The 18,808-nt window shown below is 38.1% G+C and overlaps 1 protein-coding gene and 1 long non-coding RNA gene across 5 annotated transcripts in view; both read left to right on the top strand.

Moving 5' to 3' along the window:
* The window catches only part of DPH6 (diphthamine biosynthesis 6), a 335,370-nt gene that overhangs the window by 36,856 nt on the left and 279,706 nt on the right, over positions 1–18,808 (top strand). The gene's annotated exons all lie outside the window — the stretch shown is intronic.
* LOC144588682 (uncharacterized) lies at positions 1,626–10,998 on the top strand. Its single transcript, XR_013544337.1, has 2 exons — positions 1,626–3,513; positions 5,267–10,998. It is a non-coding gene; the product is annotated as an uncharacterized LOC144588682 (long non-coding RNA).

Consider the following 18,808-nt stretch of genomic DNA (forward strand, 5'->3'; position numbering starts at 1 on the left):
GGTGAATTATGTTTCAGAAGAAGGATCAATAAATGCTTTCAGAGCAACATTTACCATGAGACTCATCTTCTTTTATACATATATGTGTTACACTAAAAGGTGGGTTTAGTGTAATCAAGAAGGAAAAAAAATATGGTGGAATACATGATTTACGTAAGGCATTTGTTTAGATCTGGAAAGTAAACCAAGATACAGATTTATTTGCAGTTGATTAAATATTCTTATGGGGAGAGGGAGACAATAGTAGAATGTTGTCTAGGCTCTGGCCAAAGTGCATTTGCTGTTGATTAAGTGCAGTCTGTAGCAAGGGCTTTGCTCACTGATGAGCATGCTACACTATATAACTAAAATGTTTTCACATTCGGCTGTTTGTATAAAGTTTACGCAGATGAAGAATTGCAGCCTGTACAGCAGCTTCCTTGTGAAGGTCCTTAAGTTATATCTGCTGTCTGCAAAAGGGTTGGGAAGAAGGGACAAGATCACTTAGACAATGAGACTCCCTATTTGAGTTTGCAGCTTTTGTTTTAATAATTCATCTGTCGGCTAAATTCAGGTAGATGCTATGTCATCTGTCAGCCTCAGAATCTAGCTGCCTGTAAAAATAGATTTCACATGTTCTCCAGTGGCACTCTCATCATATATTGGAGCCTACTTTGCTGCCACTGTACATGATTTTGTCAAACCAAGGGTCTATTTTTAGAAAATACGGTTGCAGGTTCTGCCCACTATGTATATGTTTTTGCTGCTGTACTTTAGCTTCTGTTGTAATACATCCAAATCATCTAATAGCTGTTGCAAAAAGATATTTTACCTTTCTAAAAGCTCAGCTTTTCCATAATTGTTTTTGTGTGCATTGCACACTCTCCCGTTATTGCTAATCAACAGTAAAAAGGCCAGACACCAAGAGCAATGGCAGAACAGAGTTTACCGTAATAATAATATTTACCATATGTTTTATGTTTATTTTTGAGTACAGCAGTAAAGGAAGTATTCTTTCTAAGTAAAGGTCATGAATTGGGCTAAGTTGATTCTGCATTCACCTCAGTTCAGCCTGTGCTTGTTGCTCAGGTGGATGACACATTAATTCACCACATCATTCTACAGCTTCAGCATCTTGTCAGGATGATTTGTGGATTTCTGTGTTTTTCTCCTCTTAGTCAAAAGCTGGTGAAGAGTCTTGTAGGACTGAAAAGCTTACCTGTTGGTATTTTGGTGTTCTAGTACAAGTATTACCCACCTGTTTTAAGATTTCCCACTACTGACAGTGTCTTTCTAATACAGTGGACCCTTGACTTACAGACGGCTTGACTTACAGACTTTTTGAGTTACAGACTTCTCTGGCCGCAAAATTTAGGTTTGACTTGCAGACTGAGATTTGATTTACAGACCAGAAAAAAACCAAAATGGAACAAAAACGGCCTGTTACGGGATTAATCGGTTTTCAATGCACTGTAGGTCAATGGAGACTTGACCTACAGACTTTTTGACTTGAGAACCACCTTCCAATACGGATTAAGTTCTCAAGTCAAGACCCCACTGTAACTGTGGCTTTCTAGATTTTGTAATCTCTATTCATGTATAATCCCATTAGTATTAAACCTAGTGCAAAACTGCCGATATATAAATTAAAACACAAAAATAATACACTCATTAAAAGATGTACATGTGCATTGTTGCACCTGACTAGAGTTGTCTTAGATCCATGGTAATTTAAATGAATGCCAAAATCTGATCATTTTTGTAGAACTGATTTGAAAAGATAATATGAACAATGGCTAGAGAACAGGAATGCATTGTTTACTAATTTAATGCCATTCAGAAAGTAGACATCAGTTAAAAATCCTTTTCAGCCCTAAACAATTGTGCTTATTTTTTTTATTTTTTAAATAATTGCTTTAATTTATATACACATTTTACAACAACATTATCCTTTTGGGTTGGCTGAGGAGGGTTGAGAAGAGAAGAAAACAAGAATTTGAATCATGGAAGGGAAAGAAATCCTTTGTAAACAAAGTATGTAGTATCAGAAAAGAGTGCCATGTAATAGAAAGGGTGACATAGGTTCAATTATGTTACTTTATGGCAGTACAGCATAGTGTGTTATTGATGATATACTATATAATATAAGCCATGGACATTTGGTCCCTGTTCACTGAATTTTAAGACATCCAAACCTGGAAAAGCTTTTGAAAATTGTCAATAAAAGGAACTATTCATGCACAAATTCTATTATCACACTTAGTCTTCCTTCTTCCAGTGGCGGAGACAGGAACTTCTGTGTATTTATGGGGACAGCAGGACGGTGAAAAGACCATGCAAATAGAAAGAAGATGAATAAGATGCTGACAGTGTAGTTATTGTGGGATGTGTGGATGAGGTAAAAGATTCGTAGAAAAATAGTAAAGACATAATACAATGAATTCTTGGTTTTCTTGAATATATTAACATGTAAAATAAATATTTTATTTTCACTAGTCCCAAGAATGGAATTTTTTTACCCCATAGAAGGTGTAACTGCCAGGTTTCGAGGAAATTCATTCCATGTTACATACATCCTCTGATGCCATTTGGATGTGTTTTTCCTGCATGTAACCAGGGCTAAGCAGATCTGAGGGAATATACATGGGTGCTATATATTTGAAAAGGGTTACAGCACTTGTCTGAATGTGGCTGCAGCACTCCTGTGATTGGAAACTAGCGCGTCTGCTCTTCTCGGCAGAGAATCTCAATAACTTTGTAAAGCTAAATGCAGTTTTACCGGTGTTTCACACTTAATGTGCAAAAATTCAGATGGCCAGCTTTGAGCATTGGGGATATGACTTTCATGCATGCCAACATCCACTATAAAATTATCTTAGTTGTATGCAGTAGAATACCTGAGTAGGAAATTGCAGATTCTTAAGAAGTTGGGAGAAAAAAGGGTAGCAGATATACAGCACATGGTGCTCAAACAGAAAAAGTAAGTACATCACTAAATGTCTTTCACAATTCACAAAGCATTTTTTTCTAAATTGTTTGTCTTCCAAGACTAAACAAGGTGTTTTGAATTTCTAAAAAATGCTTATGCCATTAAGATGGCAGTTTAATGTACTGTGTACAGTTGCTGTAAGATGAGTGGCTATTGTCAGTCCATCTCTGGATGTCCAGCTTGTGAAGTATCTCAAAAAACTGAAAAAAATGCCAAGGTACAACTTGAGACATCTAGGTTACCTTTTGTTGAATGCAGTTAGTTCTGTTTATTTTCAGGCTTTGTTTCTTTTTAATATCAAATCCTTTGTAAGAACCTGGTATGTACAATTCTTTCCAAAGCTTCTACCCTATGCTTCATAAAATTTTTCTCCATTATTCTCAGAGATGCAGCCATCAAGCTTGAAATTAAGGTTCCACTCAAACACTGTTTCCTGTCTTTTACAATATCCTCTTCTTGGCTGTTTTTAAGGTTCTTGGAATGGAAAAGAAATTTCATTTATTATTTAACTGGATGGTGAAACAATGAATGTCAATTTATTAAAGGTATTTAAAATGTGTGATTCTTCCCAGGTTTGTTTTAGAATATTAGCATATTGCTTTGTGATTTTATATTGGAATGATTTCTGTGTGTGTTTTTTTTGTTTTGTTTTTTGCTCAGGGAGTTTTAAAAATACATAGTTTAACTAGGTTAAATACATAAACACTGGCTTAAAACAGTAGCTCTGAAAAAGTTAAGTAATTGTCTGTCTCAGAGTTTGGTAATGAGCAGCACTCTATAATTGAAATGGCCTTTCTGAGTTCTATTGAGTTCTTTTGTTAGCATTTCTTTAATGGTATTGTAAAATTGGCAACAATACAGAGAGTTTTGTGTCCAGATGCCTCACTTGTGGCATAGGCACCTCTGCAGCCACTTCTGCATGTATTGTACCCTTGGATATACTAGCAAAGATTGATGTTGAAGATGGTAACATTTATTTTTGTGCTTACAAAATAAATGGCATCTGAGTTGCATTATAGTGTTGAAGTGGGGTGTGGTGTTAATAAAACTTGGTGAAAATCATATGACTGATTTTCAAACAGTAAAAGTAGCTTTATTCTTACTCACTTAAAATGAACAAAAAACATAACAACACAAATTCAGCCAAAAGTCTGGATCGCTAATTTTTTGCTGACTCCAAATAGTTTATAATACATAACACTGAAAACTCGTTTCCCCTTTACTTGTTATGACATTTGTTATATCTTTTTTTTTGCTAAGATATAGTGCTCATGACAGCTAACAGATATTAAACAAAGACAAATGTAAAACACGAGTCAATAAATCATCAAAATCATTATGATCAGAGCATTTACAAATATAACAATAATCAGTAGAAAAGTTTAAAAGGTTAGTTTGAAAATATCTTTCACAACTTTCTTAAAAAACAATGAGAATGTGAACTGATCACAGTTCTAATGGGAGCACATTCCACAGTCAGGAGCACAGGAGGAAATCCATCATGTGATGGTACTTTGGAGAGGACCTTTCCTTAAAGCTCTTATTGTCCAGGCAGGTTTTGAACAATACAGGTAATCCCTTAGATAACCAAGCCCAAGGTGTTTAGGGTTTTAAATGTTTATAGCAAATCTGAAGTTAATCCTCAAACAACTAGTAACCACTGCAGGACTTTCTGTATTGGGGTCATCCTGATACCAATTTGCAGTGTAGCTACCCTGTGTTCTGTTGCTTTAAGTCCTTGCACACTCTTCAGTTAAGTGCCTTACAGTAATCAAGAAACGATGTAACTGAGGCTTGGATGGTTGTCCTCAGAGTGCTGTCCTCTGAAGATGTTGGCCACAGAGACTGGCAAAACGTTAGGAAGAACAACCTTCAGAACACGGCCAAAGAGCCCAAAAAACCCACAACAAAGGCTTGGATGGTTGTTTGCCACCCAAAACGTAACTGCTGGAGCACTAAAGAGAGCTGCTCAAAAGCATTCTTTGTTGCTGATGTTACCAGGAATACAGAAGAAGTACACGGTGAAGACTTGCTTTATGAAACTGACTTTTCAGGGTAGTGCAATATCTTCCAGAACAGACTGGATCCCAATCCCTGTGTCAGACTTTCAATTACTTTTTGTAGCTATTGGTTTAACATTGTGTACAGTTTTATGTTTCGCTACGTGATAGGTTCCATGTACTTACTTTTTTCTTTAGTTTTATTTTAATAAATATTACAGTGAAATAAGAACATAGATTAATATGGCATCACAACATCAAGTATGAAAAAGTCATGGTGTGTTCTCTCCCATTACAGGGGAGGTACCAAACAGTTTGACAGTAGTTAAAGAATACTTGTTTAACATTGGGAAGACACATGAATGGAGTCAGAGGTGTGTCGTCCAAATAAGACTAGAGTAATAATCAGCCAAAGGAACTTGCCTTCAAGCAAAGTTAGTCTGAAGTACAAAGTGAAAGATATCAAAGCTAACTCATGCGTTCTGACTTCTTCAGTATGCTGCTCAAGTGTAAAATTTCAGACTCATTTATACAACCCTTCAAATGTAAGATTTTGGAAATCTTTCCATATTTTGAAATCTCTTATCAACTGATAAAAATGTAACCACTTCTTTATTCCAGATAGACACATTGACGTCTGATATGTTAAATAAGGCTACACGGGTTTAGGTGAAAAAAGTGATATATAGCATTGCTGATTTCTTCAGTTCTTGCTAAAATTTCATTGTCACTGAACATTTCCATCACATATGAATAAACTTTCCAGTTTCCCTATATCCTCTCCAGCAAATCTTGGAGCCTTCTTTGGTAATGTAGGTCAATTTAGTGATAATATAGTTGCCATCTGTACAGGAGCTTAATGGCACATTCTCTTATCCCTGTTGAAAGTGACTGAAAGGACTTAAAAGACCAAGATGACATGCATGCTCATCTCTATTAACCTATTAACCTTCGGAAGATGTGTTCCTATAAGCTAAGTAATGTTATGGCATTATCCTTAATTGGCAGGATGATCAAAGCTCTACAGTGTGGGCAGAAGTCTTGAATTGTGCTAAGACCTGCTTCCTTCCACTCTCAAACTGGGCATTCTTATCTAGGTGGTAGAATGGGGATGTATGAGGTTAGAAGTCTGTGGTGAAGTTATTGGAATTCATATTTTAATTAATTTGATTGCAAATTCTATGTTTTCTGATCGGGGGGTTAAAATAAAATATAAGAAAAAGGATGCGACTATGTGAGGGGCACTTCCCACTCAAAAAGCTGTGCTGCATTGTTGAGTACATGTCATTTTCCCTAAAGTTCTGAATATTCATACAAAGAACTTCATCTAACAGAAGTTCCACCAGCCTATCTGAACATTTACAAGTAAAACATATATTAGTTGTCACAAAGGACACTTTTAAAAAGTCAAGTTTTCAAAAGTTTGTAAAGCTGGATCTTTTCAACACATTTTCATTCTATGTATGTCGCTAAATTTCCATTTAAATGCAGATTTTAATCTCCCTTTCTTTTTTGTACTAGAATACATTCTTCAGGTTCCTGTGATAAAAGAAAATACTACTTTAGTACATTACATTCTTTAGGAATGTATATTTCTTGGGCTTTTAAAATGGTTTATTTCTATAGTAGAAGAAGACTAAGGAACATTTACTTAGTTTGGGAAAGCAAACTCTTAAACACTAAAGCTGTGGCTATGACTAAAAATAGGGTATAAGTACTGTTTGAAGTACAGTTTGGAAAGAAATGATTAAAAATTCAGCTTTAGATGCAGTCCTGTGAAGATTTTGAAGGTGAGAAAGGTTCAGCAGTGGTTTGCCATTGTCTTCCTCTGTGCAGTATTAACAAAAGTTAGCTTGAGTGTCACTGCTGTTTTCTGTGGAAGATCGTTTGCCAGTGTCACCTTCAGCTATCACTTCTACCCAGTAGCTGCCTTCTAGAGGTTTCTAGAAATATCCATTCTCTTATTCTGATGCAGCCCTCACTCCTAAAGAAGGTGGATATATCTTAGTCTCGTACCTCAGTTGTGAACATTGTGCCTTGGCTGGCCCTGCTGTCCAGGCTTGTAATGGCATCTAGCCTCCTGACCTTATTGGCTTCTTTGACACACACACACCCTCACCATGTAAAGATGTGCATCCAAGAAGGGGATTTCTTGACAATAACCCTCATACACCTTGAATAACATGCTGATTGGGGATGGTGGGTGTCAGAACTCAACACAACACAGGACTAGTAAAGGAAGACTCTTTCAGATGATAAAATATTTGTTGAAGTTGGTTTATATTTTAACACAGCCTGCAGGGCCTTCCACAGGTGAAACTTTGTGGTAAGGTTAAAAAGACATGTCTATACCTACCTGTGCAGAGTCCTTTGCCCACTATTTCTCTTTTTCTGCTTGAACGATCTATGTCTCACACCACATAATTTGCTGGGTTCCTTAACTCTCAGAAACACCTTTTCATGAGCAACATTAAAGAAGTGTTTTGGGATGACCACCCCCGTATCTTTGTTCATCTTGCTTTTACATTCAACCCCATGCTTTACTGAAGTTTTAAGTGTTTGTTAAGAATTTGAGTACTTTGTCATAATAGATACGTGTAGATGAGCTTTTCATAATTCAGTTTTACTCTTTCAACTTTAGAGTTATTGATAATGTCATTTTGCTCATCAGGAAGATTGCAGTGTAATGGTTCTGCAAGTGAAAGATTGGTGTCTGCATGCTGTTGCGCAGGGGACACCCAAATGTACTCACAATGCTTTTCTGCTCTTCAGAGAGGCTTCTTTTATGTACCCCGAAAGCTACAGGCCACTCTCTCTACTATGTCACTTTTACAATGTGTTTGAACAAATGATGTTAAACCATCCAGTCTCTAAAGTTCAACTTCTTCTAATTCCAGACTTTAGGCCTGGCAGTAGCTGTATGGGTCAGCATATAGAAGATGGTTTTGAAGCACATAAAATAACTTGAGTAGCATTTGTTGACCTTCCTTTGGCTCTCAAAAATGTGGAGCATATATGATGTGGCCCTCCCGCTGAAAAGTTTGGAAACTCCTGCCCTAGATGATGGCTAAAACTGAGGGAAAGTTTTCTGCACATATCTCAAGCTCTAAATATTAAACCAGAAGACACTAGGCTAGACTGTGGAGAACAAAAACAACACACCTTGCTGGATGCATGGATGGTGAAGAGTTTATCTCACCAGGATAGATGGCTGGACCACCTAGAAATCACTTAATAGGCTTCAAAGTAAAGTAGGAAGACCAAAATAATCAAGTAGGTGAGACTTGCATACAGGAGAAATTTTCTATGATTATGGAGAAATTCAATCAGGGCAGCACATATGTGCATGCAATTTATGCCCCACCACAAATACAAAAGAATATTTAGCCAATGGGTGAGATAATGCTATAGAAGTTGCCCACTTCTGGTAAAAAAAGTCTAATCGTTATTATTTTTTAAAAAATACATTTTATTGGCTTTTCAATTTATCTACATTTGGTTCATGCTTATCAAACATCGTGTTACATGGGTTGCTTACAATTATTTGTTCTTTGCATCTTGATGTCTTCCCAGTTGTCCCCCCAAATTCCACACATCTTCCAATCATTCAAACCGTTCATGTATGTATTTTAGTATACATTATTGGCTATTATAATAATATTACAGTGGTGTCTCGCATTACGACGTTAATTTGTTCCAGTGAAATCGCTGTAGAACGAAACCGTCGTAATGCGAAATAAAAAAGCCCATAGAAACGCATTAAAACCCGATTAATGCGTTCCTATGGGCTTGAAACTCACCGTCCAGTGAAGATCCTCCATAGCGTGGACATTTTTGCTGCCCGTGCAGCGAGGAATCCGTCCCAGAAAAGAGCGGGGAGCCATGATTTTTACCTGCCAGCCATTTTGAAACCTCCGATCAGCTGTTTTAAAATCGTCGTTTTGCGAGAATAGGTTCCCAAAGCAGGGAACCGATCATCGCAAAGTGAAATTCCCCCATTGAAACCATCATAAAGCGATCGCATTTGCGATCACAAAAAATTCATCATAATGCGATTTCGTCCTTAAACGGGGTACTTGTCTTGCGACGCACCACTGTGCTCTCATTGTATACAATGGTTTCAAAATCCTCTAATAACGTACTTAATAAAAGTCATTCCAGTTCCAAATCTATATAATTTGAGGTAATTTAACCGACAAACTTCGTAATTTATACCATTGATAACTGAGTAAGTTCCATTTCTATCTCCACATTTTCTATCCTGTCCATAACAATATCATATCTAATGCATGTTCATTATGTACTATTTGTTTACCCCAACCTTATGTCTAGCTTCAGTTTGCCTTAAAAAAACACCATATTATGTCTTTACTCTGATTAGTGCTCCCTTATTTCAGTTTAATTCTTTTTTAATATATAAGACATGCCCCTTTGCAATTCCAGAAATTAAGTATATACATGCTTTCCAACATTGATGGCCACCTTCCTGTTTTCCCTTTTTCATCTTTCTATGTAATTCCTTCTTATAATCTTTTTTTCATTTTTTGTTTCTGTCTTTCTAAACATCCTCTGAGGCCATTTTATGCATTTGATTTACCTCCAATAGATCTTTATACACTTGGTCTATCTCCAGTAGATCTTCCAGGCTACTTGTAATTGATTCTGCTGATTTTCTCCTCTTATATTCCCTTAAGACTCTCCTCAACTCCACTAGGTTTTCCCCATTAATTTTCTCCAGCCCTTCTTTAGGTTGGCATACACTATCCATCGCCATCTCATTCCGTTGTTCATTATTTCATGTCTCCTGTTGACTATGATTCTTCTTCAGCTGCGCCGTGAATAATTTTGTCTGTGTATTCGCGAAGGCTTTCACGGCCAGGATCTAATGGTTGTTGTGGGTTTTTCGGGCTTCTTGGCCGTGTTGTGAAAGTGGTTCTTCCTAACGTTTTGCCAGTCTCTGTGGCCGGCATCTTCAGAGGACAGCAAACTGTCTGTTCGTTGTGGGATCTCACTATTTCTAAGATTGCTTGAAGAGTAGATTTTGTTTCCTCCCAAAATTGTCCTTGTTGTGTCATTATGTTCCAATTGTCAAAAATTGTATTCCAAGTTAAAGTTATCCATATGCTTAAAGTAATCAATCCAGTTCCATTAAGCTTGAATCCAGTCTCCAACGTAGATTTTTTTTTCTGCCTAAAGGATCAAGGTCCCATCCAGTTCAACATCCAGGATACAGTTTGTAAGTCCCACTTTGGCTACATTAGGCTTTCTAAAAATTAGGCTTTTTAATTTGTCTCTAGTTTAGTTCCATCCTCAAAGAGAAAGGAAGGTCCAAACAGTGATAGAACATTCAAGGCCATTGATTCTAGGTATCTTGCCAGTGCCTTAGACAGCTGTTACACATAGCATAAACAGATTTTGTTTTTCAAAGTTGTTATCAGTAGTGTTTTCAGGGGAAAAAAATCTTAAGTGTTAATACTGAACTTCCTTTAAGTATAATTAAGTGTTTAATTAATACCAAATTTATTTTCCTTGTGTCTCCCTCCGTCTCTTCCTCTCCCCAGCTTCTCTGCAGCTCAATCAACAATGATGGAGAGCTCTGAGACACTATTTCTGCTGTAGAAGTTATCTTGTCCAGGGATAGTAAATAGATGCAGTTTTTAAAGATGTTTCTCACCCCTTTCTAGCACAATGTTAAATAGAGTGTTTATTGCTTCTTCATATTCAGCTGCTGACGACTCGCAAGCAAGCTAGTTCAGCTGCTTGTTTCCACCCGCTGGTCGATTGGAGAGTTTCCTGGATCAAATGTGGGTAACTACCGTTCCCCCGTGATCAGCAGGCCTTTCCCTTGTTTCACCACCTCTTTGGGGTAGTTTTAACCCCCTGGGGGTGTCCCAAACAGGTCAGAATTCAGCCCAGGAGAGGGAGCCCCATACTCCTCCTGCTGTCTCATCGCAGCATCAATCTGGAAGTCTCTTTTTTCTTTTAACATTTTAATTTGGTTTTTTTGTTTTATCTGTTTTTCATATATGTCCATGATTCTAAATTGTGCAGATGCTCTTATATGAATAAAGAAAGAAGGTTGATAATATCTTCAAATTCCTTGGATTTTTCCTTTTGTGTTAAGGCAAAACCCATTACAGTGGTGCCTCGCTTAACGAGCGCCCCGTACAGCGATGAATTCGCATAGCGATCCCTCTTCCGGGATCGCTAATGCGAAGGCATCGCGTCGGCCCCAATGGGTGAAATTCGCATAGCGAAGCTCGGTAAGCGTTTTGCTTACCGACCTTCGCTGTGCGACCCGCGGATCAGCTGTTCCGCGGGTCCAAAATGGCAGCCGGAATACCCGAAATGGCCGCGGGCAGCGTTTTCGCGCCCTTGGTAAGCCGCATTTCAGCCGCAGCGAGACCGCGGATCAGCTGTTCAGCGGGTCCAAAATGGCCGCCGGAACACCCGAAATGGCCGCGGGCAGCGTTGGTAAGCGAGGCTGCCGGACCCAGAAAACATCACTGTACGGTGAGTTTTCTGCCGATTTGGAACGCATTAAATGATGTTTAATGCGTTCCAATGGCTTTTTTTGATCCATACAGCGATGTTTTCGCATAGTGAAGGTTAATCCGGAACGGATTAACCTCGCTATGTGAGGCACCACTGTATACAGAAATAGCCTTTATTTGCAAAGTCCATCTTTTTTTATCCTCATGTGTGTTTTCTTATGGTGAAGAGTTTGACACATAATTAAACTTTTAACTTTTTAAAAATCACAACTAATTGCATTCATTTTTATTTCATTGCTATTAATTATTTATTTGAAATATTTCTATCCCGCCTTTCTCCTTACTTCAGAAATTTTTGTTCTGGTGTTAAAATTGCAGTTTATAAAATCCCTTGTTAATTACCACTTGAGCAACTCTTTAGAAACCTGCTCTTTTCAGTTAAAAGTAATTGCTTCACAACTTACACTAACATGCAAGGTAGAACACAGGCTTTGTAAGGATTCATGTGTCTCCAGATTAAATATTTGGTAGGAAAAAGCCTGGCCTCTAAAACTCACACAAGCCAGGTGCTTCTCAGTATCTCTAGTCCTTGCCCCACAAGTTCTCACTGAACCTCATTATATTTCAGTGATTTCTTCTTGAAATATGGGTGGCTGTGATAAAAGAGAAGGGTGAGACCTATGAAAGACAGATTTAGATTTTGTCATTTGAATGTTGACATGACATGAATGTCCAGTGTTCTCTAGTTCTTTTATTTGGTTTTCTACCATTTCATGCTCTGTTAAATACGTAGCATGCAGCATCTTTTAACACCAAAGGAAACTCTGATTTTATGTTAAAATTTGGTGGATTGAAAGCTGAAAAAAGAGAAAAATGATTGCTACCAAAGGAGGGTTTTTTTTTTTTTTGAGGGGTTTGTGTTTCTAACCTATCTCTGTTAATCCTGCTTTTTCTCTCTGTCTGTAAAATACTTTCTTTCCCATGTACAGTAGTTGTGATATCTTTTGGGGCCATATGAACTTACTTTTGAGTAAAATTGTGAGATACAGTGGGGTCTCTACTTAAGAACTTAATCCGTATTGGAAGGTGGTTCTCAAGTTGAAAAGCTCTTATGTTAATCTGCATTTCCCATAGGAATGCATTGAAAACCATTTAATCTGTATCTGCTCTTTTCCGTCCATAGAAACTACAGTGGAACCTCTACTTAAGAACTTAATCCGTTTTGGAATGGTGTTCCTAAGTTGAAACGTTCTTAAGTTGAAGCAAAATTTCCCATAGGAATGGACTGAAAACCAATTAATCCGTTCTGGCTGTTTTTTTGTTATGTAGAGGTGCATTCGTACATTGAAGCATTAGTTCCCATAGGAACTAATGCAAAGCTGGTTAATACGTACTCTACCACTAGGGGGAGATTTTTTTTTAACCTAAGATGACCTAAGGTTAAAAAAAGAGCAGGAAAGTTTTTTTTTCCTGTTTGTATCTTGGATTTCTGTTCTCAAGTAGAAGCAAAATTTAGCAAATGGAGCTGTTCTTAAGTTGGATTGTTCTTAAGTAGGGACGTTCTTAAGTAGAGACCTCACTGTATTAACCTGCACATTGTCTAAAATTCTGATGCTTAGTGTAGTAAATCGCTCTAGAGTAAGCTACTGAATCAAGGGGAATTTGGTGAGTCAACTCTTCTGTATGTTTCATTGATTCAAATAGGCCTACTTCATAGTAAGTCTCAGAGTGGGCCCATTTGCATCAATGGAACTTGCATAGGATTTGATTCACCAAATTCCCATTGATTCAGTGGGACTACTCATTGATTTACTATGTTAAGCAACAGGGTTTTGGCTAATATGTTTTTAAAGTAGTATTCACTAAAGTGATTTTGATTTTTTTCAAAGAAAATCTATCATTACAAACTTTTCTACAGAAGCAGCATAATTTGCCAGGTTTTTTAAAGTTCAAACAAGATCAGATTATATTGTTACTAGTTTTCTAAAGTAAAATAAATAGAAACAAATTATTGGGACCAAAAGTGCTTTTCTGTATATGGAATGTTTCTTCAATGGCCATAAGGATCTTTGGGTAATTTGTATTAGGGCATCGATACAGAACTTCAGAGTATCTTAGGGGCAATTTCAGCCTGCAGTGGGCTATAACCACCATGTGTTGCCAAATGTTTGGGAGTGTGACGGCTGGAAGAGGAAGGAAACATGTCCTCTTCTCCAAAGTGCATTCTGCACAAAAATGACACTCGGTTGCATGTGCCGTTTTTTTAGGGGTGAATCATTTTTCCTGAGGTTTCCGGGAGCACAATTCTCCTTTTATAACAGTATGTGTGTTCCTTGTGCACCATGTTTTAGTGTGGATGTGCATGTGCTTTTTTTTCCCCCAGTGCATTTTCAAATCCAACAGCAGGGTCCCTGGGGCACCAAAACAATTAGGATATGGACCACATGTGGCATATTTTCCCCACTATGTTAGAGGGCAGCTCCCTTCTGATTTCTTCCTCCCACTCAGTTTCATGCACATGAGAACCGTTATGGACTGTTATAATACTGTGGACTCTTTTACAAGTACTTGCACAATTGCCATGAACTAGTAATGATCTGTTTTATGCCCTGCCCAGCATCATCACCCAGCTGCTGGTATTTTTTTGTCTCTCTGAAATGTCCATTCTGGGAGTTCAGAAATGTTTTATTTTGGAGATACATTGTAGTATTTGTGTTGCAGCACTAATTCTTGTGTATGTGTGTGCACGTGTGCATGTGCATGCGCACACACAGTTGCATACATTTGGTTGGTAAGAACTGGAAAGGCCTGTGTTGTAAGAGAACTTGTGTACAGTGTTCTATTTCTCCATTGGCCCGAAAGGGAGGATTTCTATGTTGTAGGTGTTTCTTCTCATATTTTTGGAAATAGCAAATGTTTCATTTCATAAAAGGATTTTTTTTTCTACTAAAGTGTGTCTGAAGCTTGGTAAAGATTTGACAAAGTGAGGTTCTAATAATTAGCTTCATGATGTCAGTTGTTTTCTTTAAAGTATCAAGTTTAAAGGTATGCTGACAACTGTGTTATGGACATGGTCATTAAATCGCTCATTCATAGCTGCACATTGAATGCAAAATCCTTTACCATTACGGAACAGTTTAGAGGGCCCCTTTAATGAGCTCTATATATTTAAAATGCCTATTTCCTGTCTGAAGCTAGAAAAACAGTAATGGTAAAGAGTGAAACCTTCTGCTTTTGTTTAGTCTATGGTGGAATTATTGATGTTGCCTTCGTGATCGGTGATTGATTTAAGAGTATTTTTTCTTTGTATTGTGTTCAGCATTGACTTCTGTAGCTATAGCTCAGTTGCTTGACCAGTGACTGAGCTCTTGTTTGCCCTTTACAGAATCCACAGTGTAAGCATGGCCAGTGTCTTGTTCACTGTGGGTAGAACAGTGCTGCATTTGCAGATCTGCAATCTTTGCCATGCCACTGTGCAAGGCAGAGATTGCCACTCTTGTTTTCATTGGAGTTGAATGCTTGTTCAAGGAGATGCTCCATACCTTTTTGTAGTGTGGAAAAGTCCCATGATTTGTAGGAAAAAAAGGGCAACAGCCTGTGTGTCTAATATAGCCTCCCACACTCACTAAGGCATGGGTTCCCATTCTGTGGGTCATGATCCCCCAGGGGTGGCAAAGTGTTTTCGTGGGGATTTCCAGGCTTAAGCAAAGCTGAGGGGTTTCTATCCTTATGCCTGTGATGAAGCTACAGTGGGGTCTCGACTTACGAACAGCTCGACATACGAACGTTTCGACTTACGAACCGCTCTCATAGGAATATATGGACTCGACTTACGAACTTAGACTCGAGTTACAAACTCTTTTTTTCCCTTTTTTTAAAAGCTAAGTCATCTTAGGTTAAAAGGAAAAAATAAAAAATATCCCCCTCTAGTGGCAGAAGGCGGAATAGCAGCTTCCCATTAGTTTCTATGGACAGAAAAGAGCAGATACGGATTAAATGGTTTTCAATGCATTCCTATGGGAAATGCAGATTCGACTTAAGAACTTTTCGACTTGAGAACCACCTTCCAATACGGATTAAGTTCTTAAGTCGAGACCCCACTGTAATGGGTTACTAATTGCTTCACTTTCTCAGCAAGGGTTAAAGGCATTGAGTTGTGTTTTTAAAATAGGAAGGGGCACAAAATGGGGGTTGCAGTCAAAAAAACACCCTGCCTCTCTTTTTTCTTGATCTAGAAGTAGTTCTCCCCCCCCCCCCCCAATGGCAGCCTCTCTCTTCCAGGATCTGGATATTCATTCTCCAGTTGTGCCTAGGGGGTTGATTTTAGTGAGTCCTTCCCAGCTGGACTGGAAGGGAGGCTAGGAAAAGCTTTCTTGGCTGTTACAAAAGGAGGACATGACTTGAAAAAGGCTGGGAAAACACTGCAAGGATCCCAAAAACCATGGGTAGGTTAGACCTTCTGAATATACAGCCTCAAGCTACATAGGTAAGTTATATTTCATGCTGAATAACCTTTGCGTTATAATGTATAATCTTAAATAATCTTAAATCTTAATGTAATATATAATCTTATATAGAAAGCTATCTTTAGATAGATTTTTCCTCCCAAAGCATTTAATTAAAATAAAGTCAATTTAAATAAAAATTCAATCTAAAATTTAAAAATCCGATTAATTTTTTTTTTTTAAAAAAAAGACTAATCAGTTTTAATCCACCGTGGCATATAGCCATTTTGGCAAGCTATCCACAAAATTGTGAACCTTTGCAGAGTGACATTTCAGATGAGCTGCATTTGAATTAAAAATGGTGGAATTTCTGCCATGCTGCAAGGTCTTCCTCTTAGTGCTGCAAGATTGAATTTATAGAGCTACAATGAGTTCTTCATCTGGACTGATTATGTTTCATAGGCCTGAAGCTGTGTTAAAACAGATCAGAGTTGTTTTTTCATTGCATTAGAGGAGGCATTAAGTAGTCTATGCAGGAAGGGGGACTTTATTCAATCTTTGACTGTTTCGGCTTGCATTGTACAAGAGTGCACTTGGGGATTTGAGCACAGGCAGACAGTGCCCAGTGGTGGCACTTGTGTTGGTATACAGCGGCTTTAAATGTTTGTGTGTTATTTTAAATTTGTCTATCTCCGAACTAAATCAGATGGAAATCTTCAATCTCTCTAGATTGAGATGCATGCGAGACCGTCTTCGCCGATGATGCAGCTGTTGTTGCCCATTCTGCTGAAGAGCTCCAACAACTTATGAATCATTTTAGTAAGGCCTGCCAAGATTTTGGATTAACAATCAGCCTGAAGAAAACACAAGTCATGGGCCATGGCGTGGACTCACCTCCCTCTATTACCAGCTCTACACAAGAATTGGAGGTTGTTCATGATTTTGTGTATCTTGGCTCAACGATCTCTGACACTTTCTCCCTAGATGTTGAGCTGGATAAATGCATTGGCAAATCAGCTACCATGTTCTCTAGACTCACAAAGACAGTATTAATAAGAAGCTGACAGCATATACCAAGATCCAGGTCTATAGAACCTGTGTTCTGAGAACACTCCTGTACTGCAGTGAGTCCTGGACTCTTTGTGCAACACAGGAGAGGAAGTTGAACATGTTTCATATGCGTTGTCTCCAATGCATTTTTGGTATCACCTGGCAAGACAAAGTTCCAAACAGAGTAGTTGAGCTGGAATTTTTAGCATGTATATATTACTGAAACAGCAATGTCTACCTTGGCTCGGGCATGGCGTGGGAATGGCTGACGGTCATATTCCAAAAGATCTCCTGTATGGAAATTGGTGGAGGGAAAGTACCCCAGAGGGAGACCACAGCTGCGATACAAGGATATCTACAAGCGAGATCTGAAGCCCTTAGGACTGGACCGCAGCAGATGGGAAACTTTGACATCTGAGCGTTCAGCCCGGAGGCAGGCGGTATAGCATGACCTCTCCCAATTTGAAGAGACACTTGTTCAGCAGGCTGAGGCAAAGAGGCAATCTCAGAACCAGCAAAATCAGGGAGCTGGATAGGGGACAGATTGTATTTGTCTTCAGTGTGGAAGGGATTGTTACTCTCAAATTGGCCTTCTCAGCCACACTAGATGCTGTTCCAAGACCTCTGTTCAGAGAACGTTACCATAGTCCCCCGAGACTGAAGGATGCCTAGAGGAGTTTTAAATGTGTTTTAATATTGATATTAGTTATTTTAATATAATACTTTTAAAATTCTTTTTAAATATTTGTATGCTTACTGTTTTTAGCTTTTAAATACTGTTTTAATGATGTAACCTTCCTTGGGTCCTTTTGGGGAGAAAGATGGGATAGAAACATTTTAAATAAATAAATGCAGTGGTGCCTTGACTTACGAATGTCCCAACCTTATGACCGTTTTCACTTACGAACATCATCTGGGACGGATTAAGTTCGTAAGTCAAGGCACCACTGTAAATAAAATAAACAGAAATGCTGGATCCAACCTGCCCTGACATTGCTTACCACAGAATCTTTTATCTAGTATTAAAAACTTTTTATAGTTCGGGGACTGCCAGTTGATCATGCAGGTGATCAAAGGTTGCATATATTTGGGTAGATCGTGAACTATACGGAAAAGTTCTGCCTGCTTTTGGAGAAGGTCTAATTGATGAGGTTTGTGATTCTTGTGAGGTGGCTCAGGAGGAGGGTGAATAACAATCAATGATTCTTAAAAATCAAATTTCTGTTTTTTATAATTTCAAGTATAAACCTTGATTTAAATCAAATCTCCTGCTGAGGAGTGTGCCTGTCTTTTATATTTATTTATTTTTTTTTGTTATTTAGTTAAAGCTCAGGTGAAGACATTACAAGGTAAATCCTTTCATACAGATTTTTCATATCAGGAATTATGGGCAGCTAAGGAAGTATGTTACACACCTCACTGAGGGTGCACAAGAGAAGCAAAATTCTATTTTGTCACCTGCAGTCTAATCGTAAGCTGAAAAGAATCTCGTAAGAAATTCTAAAGATTCCTGAAAATGAGACATAAAAATGGAAGCTTCTCTCATGGCGAAAGCAGACTTTTGGGTAATTGAAAGGTAAAGTGCTCCAGCCCTGGAGACATTAAAAAGAATCAACAACCATCTATCAAATCTGCTTTGATTAGGATTCCTGAATTGAACAGGGGCTTGGACTCAATTTCCTTATAAGCCCCTTGCAACTCAGTTATTCTGTGATTCTAAATTATGGCATTGTTCACTTCTTCTTCCTGAAGGTGGATACAGCAGAACTCTTGTTCACACCTCTTGTGGGCTTTGAGGGAAAGAACAGTAGCATGAGTATGAACCATTTCTAGAATAACCATTCTCATAGA

This window comes from Pogona vitticeps, chromosome 1 (assembly GCF_051106095.1).
Source record: "Pogona vitticeps strain Pit_001003342236 chromosome 1, PviZW2.1, whole genome shotgun sequence".
Classification (NCBI taxonomy): Eukaryota; Metazoa; Chordata; class Lepidosauria; order Squamata; family Agamidae; genus Pogona; species Pogona vitticeps.